This window comes from Lynx rufus, unplaced genomic scaffold (assembly GCF_022079265.1).
Source record: "Lynx rufus isolate CCGP_SWC_20201006 ecotype Redwood Valley unplaced genomic scaffold, mLynRuf1.p SCAF_3, whole genome shotgun sequence".
NCBI classification, from domain to species: Eukaryota; Metazoa; Chordata; class Mammalia; order Carnivora; family Felidae; genus Lynx; species Lynx rufus.
Window position 1 is genome coordinate 118,857,414 of NW_025814845.1, and position 12,141 is coordinate 118,869,554.

The following is a 12,141-nucleotide window of genomic DNA, read 5'->3' on the forward strand; positions in this document are numbered from 1 at the left end:
ATTCCCTTGAAGTCCTTAGTCCTCTACTGGGAATTGCCAAGTCCCAGACAGCCCCAGTTCCTAAAGACCCTGTTCCAACCCCAATAGTCACAATTTCATCTCAATTTCCCAAATAACCATAGCCCTCCCCAACTCCACACCTAGTACTTGGGTGCTTTCAAGATGCTACCCTAAAGAGACTACTGTAGAGCTGGGAATATGTTATTTCAGGCTGCATATCCACAAACATACACACATATTCAAAATGGTCACATACTTCCTAGGCCTGAGGTTCAACAATTATTGCAAACTTAAAAATAGCTTTCAGGGGCAGCTTTAATGGCTTCCAACAATCTACATGAATGATGGTGAAAAGAAGAACACAGAAGAAACTGAACTTGGGAAAAATGATGAGAAGCATAGAGTATGCTTCTATACACATGTAAAAGGATTTATTTTGTAGGTTATGTATGTATGTATGTATGTATGTAAGGTGCGCGCATGTGTGTGTGTGTGTGTGTGTGTGTGTGTGTAAAAAGAGAGACACTCTCAAGTTCTGCACATACCTCACTCTAGCTAGAACACTTATGAATACAGTAGGTAAACACTGACTTAATGAATGAACAAATAAATTAATGAGGTGACAAATTATAATATAACTTTTTTTCCCTACTTGTTCTAACGTGAGATATGCAGTAGGTAGTGTCCTTAAAAGGCAGGATTTTGCTCTTAGGGAACAAACGCTTTAGTTGAGTAGCTCAGGTTAGAATTTTCTTCAATGACATGCGTAAAGTGTCAAAAACAATGGGTGATAGAACTGGGCAATCTTCTGTTGGTGAAGAGAGTGTGTTTCAATAGTCAAAAATGATTTGTTTTACAAATTAATGTATTTGAATTTCGACTTTACTCTCATTGCGAAGATGTGATAAAGGGAGAGTGGGTTCTCAATTAATTAATTAATTAATTCTAATTAATACAAGACATAGCTAAATTATAAACCTCATAGTACAGAGAAATATTTTAGCCTTTAAACATTCCTTTAGTGGAAACCATGGAAATGCAAGGAGCTCATTACTTCACTCAAAAGTGGGAGTAACATTGGATGGCAGAAGAATCTTCTTTTTTTGTTGTTTTTTTCTTCTTCAAAATCATATTAAAGAAAAGAAACCCCATGTCTGTGTATCTAGATGACTTTACTAAGAGAATATGGGTTAAGGGAGAGATATCGTTGTAGTATTATGAGGAATTCAAAAGGCATCTTAAAGAGAAGTTTTAAGGTTATGTAGGCTTGGGAATATGGGAGAAAGACTGGGCATTCAGAGTGGAGTATTTATTCAAGAATAAAGAAAGACAATAATGTTTAAAGTATGTAGTGGAGTAAGAGAGAAACAAAGTAAGAAATAAAGACAGGGAATTGATGGAAGAACTTGAATATTACTTGCAGGAGTTGATTCTAGACAGTGCTATGCCTTGTAGTCTTGGGAGTTTTTAAATAGCTCTTAAAAGATGGAGTATCCCACAGAATCTAATCTTAAGAAGAGTAAAAAATAACAAGAACTTTTCAAATGACAAAAACTATAAAAGCCAAAAAGTTCTTTAGAATTTTCATAATAGCTCTTTTTCATGCAAATCCTCTTTAAGAATTACTTTTTAATCACTTCTGTATGAAAATGCTCAGTGATTTGTTCTGTGACTTGCACTTTAAGTACTCTTTGGGAGCATACTTTGCCTGTTGTAATAGTTATATTTCTGTAAAGCAATACGTCTTTCACATATTGAACCTAAATCAGGTAATGTGACAATGGCATCACACCTTTTATCACATGCCATAGAAGTATTTCTAACTCTCGTTTAAATTCATGGCCATTAACTTATTAGTCAACCTGTAAGTTTTGATGATTTACTTTCCATTGTTATTTCAGGATAGGTATATGATATATAATATAAAATATAAGTAATGTAGTAAACTCAAAATATCAGAAGATTTTCATTCCTTTAAACCTCAACATATATTACATCTATGTTTACAGCCTGTTGAAATAAACCACAATGAAACACATCACTAAACAATTTATTTACAACTTATTTGTTAGTGTTCTTGAACATAACACTATACATTAGCCTTATGACATAATTTATTTTTGATTCTTAAAAGTGTGTGTATACTAAGCTTAGAGCTCAACCTAGATTACATCAACAAAGTGCTGAATCTTATTTAAAAAATGTTCTTTGTTTATTTGGTAGGGAGGGGGGATTCATGTGGGAAGAGTCACAGAGAGAGGGAAAGAGAGAGAATCTTAAGTAGGCTCTGCCCAGTCAGTGCAGAGCCCACCACAGGGCTCAATCTCACCAACTGCAAGATCATGATCTGAGCCAAAATCAAGAGTCAGACACTTAACCAACTGAGCCACCTAGAAGCCCCCAAAATGCTGAGTCCTTAATATCTTATTACAAATTCTACAAAAAAAGTTAAATACGATGAAATAAAACTTGACATCCCTACATAATAAAAATAAATTACAGACATGAAATTTTCTTTATGACATTCAATCTATTTCTAGGACATATAAACATATGTAAAAATGGAACAGAAGAGGAATCTTTATTTTTGTACATAACCTTACTAGAGGTATGTAGAAGGATATTTTGACTTGGCGAGTTGAAGTAGCATCTCTCTTTGAATGACAAAATTCATAATATTGTGACTAAAACACCCCTTTTAAAAGGGTCAAATGCAGAACTTTCAAGTATGTGCACACACAAAAGTGTCTGCTATTTCAACAGCTTGCTCTCTGAGCTTCATTGCCAGAGTTAATCCTACTCAAAATGACAGTGTTAGTTGTCATGTGCAACTAAGAAAAGCTGAATGGTCCCATTTGTCTAAAAATAACACCTTGACTAGTATGTCTTAAACTTCCACCATTAAAACTTCCAAATGCATTCTAGAAGGCCAGCATTACCCTGATACCAAAACCAGATAAAAACTCCACTGAAAAAGAGAACTACAGGCCAATATCTCTGATGAACATGTATACAAAAACTCTCAATAAGACTAGCAAATCGAATCCAACAATACATTAAACATTGAAATTTCAATGTCCATATCCCATTGTGAGATAATAGAGCATCAATAATTAGCACTCTTTGTCTTATTAACAGGAATTATTTTTATAAGATTGCAAACACCCCTACGTCAATGAATCCAAAGGTCTAACTTAGAGAAATAATGACATGAGCACCATTTCTCCCACCCAAGTTACTCATCCACACCCACTCCCAACCTGAACACAAATGCACACATGCTGGAGCATAAACTCTTTGGAAATTTTGTCAGACCAAAGCACTTGGACCCTAGCCATATATAGGACTGTTCCTTTATTTTCACTTTTGAGAAGCAAATTTTGCTAGTCTGCATACATAATTCTGGAAATTCTACCATGTTAATGGAAATCTCTCTCCTTCCACCCGAACTTCTTTTTTTTTTACTACTTTCAGTTCAAAATGAGTTTGTCCATCTCTTAAATAAAACAAAAAGCCTAATAAAACGGAATATTAGCATATACAGAGCTCTGAAAAAAGAAAAACATCACAAGAACGCATCCTGGAAAGTCTGTGTTCCTTTCATCCTTTATTTTCATTCTAAAGATCATAGATCCTTGAACTTCTTCATTAACTTCATCTCATTTAGTGTGTTTCTTTTTCTCTCTTTACTGTGTTATCCATCAATTTCCCCTAAACAAGCATTTTTCTACGACTTATACCCCTAGCCCCTTACGCCTATATATCATATAGCTCAGCTTCACCATCTTCCACATATTGTTGAGGCAGTTCTCATTATGTCTGTCTTTGGGGAGTCACAGTTAATAGCTCTATTAAGGCAACTCTCAACTGATGACATTAACCGTTTTTAGATATTTTATAGTTTGAATTAACAGTTTAATATAGATAAAATTTGAAAAGAGTGCCTACAATTCAAAGTCCCCTTTAGGGGAGAAAAGTTGCTTCCTTAAAGGGTTTTTACTTCCTTTGAAGAATCAACTGAAAGCCAGAAATAAGTAGAAACACCCCAATTTTCAATCCAACCTATTTTTGTTCAACTGCAAATTAAAGTTCAGAAATAAGTTTTCTGCCAAGGTCCATTAAATTTAAATGCTACCTTTGTTTCAGCACTCATTTGTTTAGGAATTCAAAGAGTTGTCAAAAATAAAACCCAGTTAGTTCCAATTAGCATGCAGCCTAATATACATTTCAATCATTCTATTATTTGTTTTCATATACATACAGTGACATCCTATCCTCACAGATAAATGAGTAGATAGTATTGAGAGATGGGTCTAGTTCCCCATCACAATTCCAACCTTTCAGAAGCATTTCTAGAAAAAAACTACTTTGAGATAGCAACTCTATTCATGAAACATATACGCATTGTATATCTGTGTCTATACTCACACTTGTTTACATGTACATGTCATTAGAATATTTGCATGAGCATTCATATTCTTAGTCCAACATATGTAAATAAATCACACAGTAATTTGAAAAATTTAACAACTAAATAGGCAATCTGTTAAACATAATCAGGCATGCTATTCAGCAACTGTATGATATAATTCAATCTTCCAAAGAAAATATGTTTTGCGCAAGGGTACCTTTTTTAAAAACCTGATGAAATTTTCTAGGAATTTGTACCCACATTTTTGCAGATTCAAAAAATATGTAAAGCCATTTCACTAATGCTTAAATAAAAGGAAAATCTCATCACCGTAACCTGATAAATAATCTAATTCTCTTATTGTCTACCATTTGTAAACATGATACACTAATTGGAGCTATTTCCAAAGAGAATGCAATCTTCTAGTCAAGATCCTATTCACATATTAACATAAATGAAAGAAAAATGTCACAAAATTAACCATTATCTATAATGTTTTGATAAGCTAATATATACTTTAAAATTTATTCACTTCACAAATACGGTGATCATCATAAATTATTTCCTATACTTTTCAGGTGATGATTTAATTTTTGAAGGTTTATTCAATAGCTGAAACCAGTAATCAAAGAAAGCCAATTATTTTAATGCATCAAAGTTAAAAAGACTAAAAAATTTATCAATTCAAAATAAGCATTACCTTTATCTGATTTTTCATAAAAGACAGCAGATTGCTTGCCAGGTAACACCATTTCCTTGGGTTCTGTGGGCAAAGAGAAAAAAGATTAATAAAAACAGCCTTTCTTTTTACTCTTTAAATACTTCTTGAGGGAGATTCATTAGTAATAAAGGTCAGAGAGGAAAATCATTTAACAAAATACTCAGCTCCATTCAGCAGCTGCCTTGGGAACCACTTGGCTATAAATGCCAAATAATTTCCCCAAAGGTCCCCTCTCTCCTGGAGCTGAGAACATGGGTGACTGTGGCAGATACTAAGCCCTGTTTTCTTTGCTTCTCTCCCTTCTCACATGGGAACAAAACTAGCACTTTGAGCAACAAAAAGCTTTAGCTTCTGCCATTTCAAAAGATAGGATGGAAGCCATGTTGGGACAGAACATTTACTTGGAATACAACTGACTGAAATGAATTTGCAATTATCTAAACTTACTTTTCTCCCTCCTGCAGTGAGTATGGGTTTTAAAATATTCATGAAAGCTTGGGTGTCTTCCTATTCTGTCTTTCCACAAAAGTGATAACATGAGATATTATGGGATGCCTCTGTAAATAATTGCAGATTACCCTGCTCATATGATGCAATTTTAGAGTTTTTCTATGCAGCAACAAGGAGGAAAGCACTTTATAAAAGTCAAAAGTATTAAAATATATCTTATTCCCTCTCTTAGCATATAACAATCTTGATGAGTATCCCATAAGAGATTTTATTGCATCATTATCTGAATGTTCAGATTGGAGGATAAATTCAAGTCTGAGCAATAGCTTTCCAGAAAGGAATGTAACATATCTAGGTAAGAATTTTAAATTCATCCCTTAAGAAAGTTATTTGAATGAATGTCAACAGTTAAAAGCATCATTGATTAATTGACTATAACAGTCATTATAAGAATAGTCATATAACTGCAATCACTACATCTTACAAGCTATGTGAACTTGGGCAAGTAAATTAAACTGTAAACCTTCACTTTTCATCTGTATCAGAATAATAATTTTTCCTACTCCACAGAGCTGATAAATAAATGAAATAAAAATATATAAAGGATATAGAACTAATAAATGTTAGCTGATATAGTTTTCAATATCATTATTATTATTTTCATTGTTCCCTTTTTAAAAAAAATCTTGCTACTTCATTAAAAACCACTGCCTCTGTGAGTCATGTGGTGGAATGATTAAAATAATATCACACTGGACACCACTTAATTTGCAGATTTGTTAATGATGACAAAAATAAATAAATAAAGTCATTTTAGGTCTTTGGGCAGGTGGAGAAAAAAGATTTTTCAGGAAGATCAGCAAGCTGTCAACCACTCTACTGCATTGGCTCCCCTTGATTTTGCTAAAGATTTTCATTTAAAGACGTCCTCCAAGATTCTCTTAAAGTACTTTTATCAGTACTCAATCCCATTCAGAAAACACCTAGTGAGCCCCTACTGCAAGCCAAGGGTATGGACAGACTTTAGAGAAACCACAATAAACAAAAAGTGACTTAAGAAAAATACAGTTCAGTAGAGGAAACACATCTGTAGATAGTCATTTCGTGTAATTGGTGTAAATGGCAAGTTTAAATCAATAAATGATACATAATGTGTTGGAGCAACAGAAGGTATTGAAAGAATGTTCTGCAGTCAGGAAAAGAGAATTTAAAAAATAATCTTTAAAAAGTCAGTCAGAATAGCTGTACTGATACACACTGGCTGACAAGCAGACCTGTTTGGTCTAAGAAAATGTCACAGAAGAGAAACTTTGCAAGACTAAGTCTGGAAGGCAGGTAAGTAAGGATATGTCTTTCCAGGAAGCTAGGACAATGCAGTCAAAGAACTGGAAGCATAAAAAAGCATGGAGACCAGATTAGCATGAGGGTGACTTCAGAGCTTCCCCTCAATCTCTCATTAAAATGCTCAGAGGATGTCAAAGAAGACAAACACTGGTAACACCACTGGGAGAAAGTAGACAAAATATAAAAAGGTATTTCCAGTAGCTTCCTCCCTAATAGTAACAGATTAAGTAACACTGTTTTAGACTGAAATGTCATACTGTATATTTTGAAAGAGTAGAGCATATATGACTAGAAATAAACGGGAAAGGGACTTTGGTTCGCACCAACAACAGTCCCCAACTACAAGGTGCTGGAATCAAGCAGACCAAAATCTGCTTGACATCTCTTGTGGGTTGGATTGTGATTGTGCCCACCAAGAAATATGTTAAAGTCCTACACTAGCACTTGTGAACGTGACCTTATTTGGAAAACGGAGTCTTTCCAGATGTAATTAAAATATGAGTTAAGATGATATTATATGGAGTAGAGGAGACCCTTAATCCAATTTGACTGATGTCCTTATAAAATGAGACACAAAGATAGACACTTGCAGAGAAGAGAATACCATGTGATGAGGGAAGAAGAGACTGAAGTCAACAAGCCAAGGAATGCCAAGGATTGCTTGGTACCAGAACAACACCAGAAGCTAAGAGAAAGTCATGGAACAGGTTCTCCCCTAGAGCTCAGAGAGAACATGGCCCTGTTGACCCCCTTATTCTGAACTTACAGCCTCTAGAATTGTGAGGGAATTTATCTTATTCTAAGTACCCAGTTTCTGGTACTTTGTTATGGCAGTCCCAGTAAACTAATGCGGCATCTTTTGAACCAACAAGAATTAGGCCCCCACCCATACCCTGATCATTTGGAGCTTAAAAAATTCTTACAGTTACACTAAGTCAGCAAATAATTCTCAATTTAGAATTTAGAATACCCAGCTACATTAAAAAGCTGATTTAAAGTTTAACTTGTCTCCCAACCATAGCTAGGATCTGCTGCAAGTGAAAACCAACAGCCAATGAAGAAGGATAAGTTGGTCCTATGTTTTTACCACAGGTCCTCTTCCCCAGCCAGTTAACTTTGGCCACGATGCCTCTACAATATAAGAGTGGAGTGAAAAAGGGAAGGTAAGGAAAGAAGAGGTAAACGGAGGAAGAAAGTTTACTCTCTAGTCACTGAGCTAAGAGAGCTGTTACCTATTGAAAGCTGATTCTCAACTACTGGATGCCTTTCCAGGTTTTTCAGTGACTGCTTCCCCTTCTCCAGTCACTGGCCTCCATTCATCTGAACTGCCTTGATATGAGTCATACTGTCTCGCTTTACCACTTACTACATCCACAGCTCCATATGACACCTTCAGCTTCTCCCTGCTGAGGACAATTCAGCCCATGAGTAACTCTCTTATTGTTCTCTCACATCCATGGATCCTACCTACAGCATAGAGAGCTCTCTAACAAACCCTGGAAAAATGGGTTATTCTCAATTCAGCACCTCTGCTTCCTCTACATAAACTCTCGCTAGCTCATCTTGGCTTTAGTTTCATCAGAAATTAGTCCACTGTTTCCACAACCACCCCCAAAACTTAAAGGGACACATATTAAACTCTCAGTGAGTTTTGTTGAAGCACCTCTTTTTATCACTGGGAGGGGAAAAGGGGAAACACTCCACCAACCTCCCTCCTTGTGGACATTCCTGATGGACCCTCAGTTCACTCTGAAGAAATATGCCTTGAATCTCTAGACCTCCCACCCCTTTTGGATTAGGAATGTAGGAGCTATCTAACCAGTTCTCATGCTCATACTAGGGAATTTCTAAAAGGTGACCTGTTTTATAAAGCATTTTGGTATCTGATATCTATTGCTTTAAGTAGTCAATATTTTCTGATTTTACATCCTATGAGATTAGTCTTCACAATTTGAGCTTTAAGAGACTCTTGGGGGAAGCAGCTAAAAATTGTATAAAATGTCTACTAGATACACTATCTTTTTTTATGTTTCTTGAGCATTCCATGTATTTTATATATAAATTCAACATAATACAATTAATGTTATATCTGTCCTATTCTTCAACATAATCTCTCATCTTCAGTCAGGCAGAGTTCTCAATAGCCATGTTGTTCTCATCCAGTTCCACTCTCCATATTATTTCCTTCTGGTTGTGGTTAAATTCTTACTTTTCTGCATGTTCCAAATTTACCACCCTGTCAAAACTTTAATGCCAACTTCTCCAAAAAGTGATCCCCAGGTATTTTGGACTTAGTTGATTTTGTCATTCTTTGACCTGTGTAACAATTATACCAATGCCTATCATTTATATTGCCTTCTTGGGTTGTCTTGTCATGTCTCCCCATATACCTTTTGCCTCTCACCTATCTTCTTCAGTACTTATTTAAATGCTCAGCACCTAGGAGGAGGTTCTAATAACTACATACTCACTTCTATGTATTAGATATCTATTAACAAAGATAAGACAGAGCTAACTTTTAAGGCACAAATATCTTACAATGTTCCATGACAGAAATTACATAGTAAGACCTTATTGTTGCCATATAAAATTTTTTAAAAAGTTTGAACAAACTAATATGTCAAATAGAACAGAAGCAAAAGACAAGGGAATATGAGAGGTGATGTCCCATCATAAAACAAGGATGTCATTATTTGAAAATATAATCTATATGCAATGCTTTTGCATTTCTCTATGTTTGACGTCACCTTCCCGACAGGGGTAGCACTTGCCTCAAAAGGATTAAGATTGTTACAAGGTCATGTTATCAGGTCATGATCTCACAGTTCATGGGTTTGGGTTTGAGCCCTGGGTCAGGCTCTGTGCTGACAGCTCAGAGCTCAGCACAGAGCCTAGAGCCTGCTTCAGATTCTGTGTCCATCTCTTTCTGCCCCTCCCCTGCTCACACTGTCTCTGTCTCTCCCAAAAATAAATAAACATTAAAATTTTTTAAAATAAAATAAGACCACAGGTTTACTCCCAGGAATAATTCTAGATCCATAGCAAGGTGATAGTCTTGAAAATTAGATTTCCTTTAGAAGAGAATAAATTTTGATGCACCCAGGTGGCTCAGTCGGCTAAGTTTCTGACTCTTGGTTTGGGCTCTGGTCATAATATCACAGTTCATGAGTTTGAGCCCCACATGGGGCTCCGTGCTGACAGTGCAGAGTCTGCTTAGGATTCTGTCTCTTTGCCCCTGCCCCACTCACACTCTCTGTCTCTCAATCTTAAAAAAAAAACAAAATAAAAAATAATTTTTAAAAACACAATCTTAGTTGTCATTAACATATTAGAAGCCAGAACTAGAGAACTAGGTCATGGAGCTATGTGACACCATGGTGAAGAAAACATGGGGTATCATGTAAATGATATGGAAAACTGCCTCAGGCTCCAGGGTTGTATGCAGAAGAGGACAACAGATGGAGGAGGAAGAGGTCAGATATCAAGTCCTCCTTTCCCTTCTCTAAGTTGAACTCCTACATGAATGTGGTAATAACAACATTAGGACTTGAAGACTACTTTTCAGAGCATGTACTGGAGAAAACTCAAGACTGTCCGAGAAAAACTAGCATTCAGCATTTAACATGGCATGGGAGCAGCTAAGTGGTATTAGAGGAGGAAGGGAAATATCTAAAACCATGAACCTGAGGCAGAATCCCATCATCCCCACAGCCAATGTATGGTGTCCTGGGAAGACAAAAGTTCCCAACTGCCCTGATCAGGGAACACGGAAGTGCTGAGCAGATGTGATCCCACCTATTACCTTCCCCAAAATGAGATCACAGGAGGCCCATTGCCTCCATAGTCACAATACTGTTAGGGAAAGAGTAGAAGAAAGGGAAGAACTCTAAAAAGCACAACCATTTATCCAGAAGTTGTCTGACTCATCTACCCCTAATAAAAAGGAACTCAAATGTATCTAGTCCAGTGTTATTCTCTTACAGATGAGAAAACAAAAGACCAGATTGGCAGACTCATTTACTCAAGAGATTATACAGATGAAGAGAGATTATACTGATGAGGACAGAAAAGAGGCAGTAATTCCAATTTTTCTAATGCCCGCTGAAATGCCTACGCACTATCCTACACTTTAAACCAGTTTTTCTGTTTATTATATCAGTTAATGCTATTATTCAGTTAATACTTTTAAATAAAATTCAAATTTTGTTTTAAATAAAAATACCAATAATTTTAAATCCATTTATTTTGATAAATAATGAAATGCACTTAAAATAATGAATAATGAGTCCACAGAAACACGATTAGTCTCATTGATTTAGCAAATTTAGCAAGGTTACTGAATTTAGGGTCATTATAAAAACTTAGTTGTGCTACCCCATAACAACAAAAAAGTAAAAACATAGAAATTCTACATTTAAAATAGAAATAAAACCTCATATATCCTGGAATAAATCTCACAAAAGATGTTTATGATCTCTATACCAAAAATTACTTAGAGAAACATTAGGACAAAACACTACGTAGAGAAAATAAAGCAAAAAAATTAATGGAAAGACATACATCATACTCATTGATTGGAAGATTCATTATTATAAGATGTTGATCCATGCATTCAGTGTGATCACAATAAAAATTCTAGTTGCTTTTTTTTTTTTAATTTTAAAATACAAGCTAACATTTAAACAGAAATGTAAAGGGTCAAGATTAGCCAAGGTGGTTTTAAAGAAGAACAAATTTGGAGGTCTTCAATTATCAGATTATTATATCAGCTTATTATAAAGCTTTCATAATTAACATGATGTGGAATTGGTACAAAAATAAACAGATACATGAAATAAACAACAAAACAAAACAAAAAACCACACAAATTATGACAACTAATTATGCAAGAATTACGCAATAAGAAAAGGTCAATCTTTCCATTAAATGATACTGAATGAATTATATATCCATTTGGGATAAAACATGAATCTTAACTCCTACATGTACAAAAAATCACTTTCAGAGGGTTGTATACTTAAACATGGATGATAAAACAATAAAGCTTTCAGAAGAGAATATCTTTCCCTTTGGGGTAGACAATGATTTCTTAAACAGCACAGAAGAAATGGTGGCTATAAAGAGAAAATATGATATGTTTGATTGCATTTAAATTAAGAACTTCTGTTTATCAGAAGATGCCAAGTAGAGAACGAAATGGCAAGCCACATAGTAT

At 35.1% G+C, this 12,141-nt stretch overlaps 1 protein-coding gene across 2 annotated transcripts in view; it reads right to left on the reverse strand.

The window, feature by feature from the left end:
- Positions 1-12,141, reverse strand: part of INPP4B (inositol polyphosphate-4-phosphatase type II B) — a 763,493-nt gene that overhangs the window by 631,348 nt on the left and 120,004 nt on the right. For both annotated transcript variants that reach the window (XM_047091642.1, XM_047091643.1), the window contains exon 2: positions 5,112-5,174. The gene's annotated coding sequence lies outside the window, so the exon portion shown is untranslated. The remainder of the gene's footprint in view (positions 1-5,111; positions 5,175-12,141) is intronic.